Genomic DNA, 2,500 nt, shown 5'->3' with positions numbered 1-2,500 from the left:
GCATCCCCACCCCTTTCTCCGTTCCCCCCCAGGGCCTTGGTATGCCACGGGGGTTATATGGTATAATGTCACAGGGCAAAGAGCACGTCCACATACCAGCATCTGGCAAAGTGTACCATCATGCGAGCTGTTGCCGTCAACACTGCATCATCCGCCAGGGTGCTCTGTTACGGCCCTTCCTTGCGCTTGCTGTTTTTTGCAAGGTTAACGTCTTGAGATGTCTGGACCAGTTACGAGACGAATGAGGGAAACGGGAGAGAAAGAGAGAGAGGGAGACTAAGACGGGTTTTGCAAAAGAGGGGAAAAACGAAAGATGGAGGTAAATCTGATGTGTGTGTGTTTACATTCCTGGTTTCTATCTCGTTTTTAGGAGAGAAAACATGAATCAATACTATAGATTTGTTTCTCCCGAAATAGTATAATTTCTGGTAAAGTCATCAGTAGACAAATTCATATAGCTCTCATACACTTACCAATTACCCTGAGGAATATTCATATTTGAAGACTTCATCTATGTATATAATCATCTGGTTCAGTTTACCTCCAGGTTCATTCACCAACTATGGACACAGGCAGCGTAGTACAAACACCAACCAGCTGTCCTTGTGTTCGCTCATGGGTTCACAATCTGCTCTCTGAACCTCCCCCCACCCCACGCACACCCCTTTTTGAACTCCCCCCCCCCCCAGCTCTCTTGTAAATCGTTGTTCATTTTAGTCACGGTAAAAGAATCCTTTGTTTTGATTTTGAAAGAAAAAAATAAGTACAAACGTTGTGTTGTTCTTTCATTTATATTATTATTATTATTAAATTTAAGATCTTACAACCAACGCTGCCGTCTCGCTCCCCCCCACCCTCCGCCCCTTACGCCTTCTCCCTCCCTCCCTCCCTCCCTCCCTCTCTACCTCGTTTCACCCCCTCCCGCCACCCCTCCCCCTCCCGCCACCCCTCCCCTCCCACTACCCCCACCCCACATTCCCAGCAGGAAAACGCTGCGACTTTTAAACCTTCACTACAGCTCTTTATCCCTCTTGTGAGATGACGTGAAGAAAGAACACATAGCAAAGGAGGGGGAAAACGAAAGAGGGGAGGGGATGGAGAGGTGGAGGAGGAGGGGAGGGGGAGGGGGGAGTGGAGGAGGAGGAGGAGGGGAGGGAAGTAGGGTATTAATGGGGGAGATGGAGGAAGAGGGCGAGAGGGGGTGGCAGGGGATGGAGTAGGAGCAGGAGGAGAAGGGGGGGGAAGAAGGTGGAAGAGGAGGGGAGGGGGAGACAGGGGATCGATAGGGGAGGTGGAGGAGAAGGGGGATGAATGGGGGGAGATGGTGGTGGAGGAGGAGGGAGGAAGGGGATGCGTAGTGGGGAGAGGAGAAAGGGGGGAGGGGGAAATGTAAACAAACACGCCGCTAGAGTCTCAACGACCACCACAGTCACCTTCAGACAGGGGTTGGGGGGGGGGATGTGGAGGAGCAAGGGAGGGGAGACACGCTGTTCGGATCTTGTGAGTTGATCTCTTTAGCTCCTCCTGAGGCCTCTAACACCTCGTTCTCTCTCTCTCTCTCTCTCTCTCTCTTCTCTCTCTCTCTCTCTCTCTCTTTCTTTCTCTTAATAAATTTATGAAATTAAATCTCTCTCTCTCTCTCTCTCTCTCTCTCTCTCTCTCTCTCTCTCTCTCTCTCTCTCTCTCTCTCTCTCTCTCTCTCTCTCTCTCTCTCTCTCTCTCTCTCTCATACTATCTCTCTCTCTCTAATAATCTATCCATCTCTATCTATCTGTCTCTCATTCTCTTGTAACTTTATTATTTCATGATTGATGTGACATGCATTTACCGATTGTTATTATCAGCAACCAACATTAATTACAGATCACTAACAGGTTTACGATAATTGAAACGACAATCTGAAGCTTCATTATAATTAACTATCTTCAGTTAACAAAGACACATTCATTCATACAAAGCGTGAACAAAAACAACAACAAAAACAGCAACAACAATGAAACCCCTTCATTAGAAATCACGATCTCGCTACTGCGCTATCTATCATTGTTGATCTATCATTATCACTGTTGAATTTCTCTGCAATCGCATTAGATGAAAGAAAAGAGCAATGGAGATTATTATCATTTCTCCTTATCATCAAAGGAAGAAGATTAAGAATCATATATATATATATATATATATATATATATATATATATATATATATATATATATATATATATATTTTTTTTTTTTTTTTTTTTTTTTTTTTTTTTTTTTTTTTTTTTTTATCTGTGTGAGAGGAAATGGATGTGGAATTAATTAATTATTACAATTATTGTAAAAGATGTAGATAGAGAGAGCTTTTATTTTATCTGTTATTATTATTATTATTATTATTATTATTATTTTATTATTATTATTATTATTATTATTATTATTATTATTATTATTATTATTATTATTATTATCATTATTATTATTATTATTATTATTTGGGGGGATAAGAGAAAGTGAACAAA

The sequence above is a fragment of the Penaeus monodon genome, chromosome 13 (assembly GCF_015228065.2).
Source record: "Penaeus monodon isolate SGIC_2016 chromosome 13, NSTDA_Pmon_1, whole genome shotgun sequence".
Classification (NCBI taxonomy): Eukaryota; Metazoa; Arthropoda; class Malacostraca; order Decapoda; family Penaeidae; genus Penaeus; species Penaeus monodon.
This window is presented reverse-complemented; position numbering follows the sequence as displayed.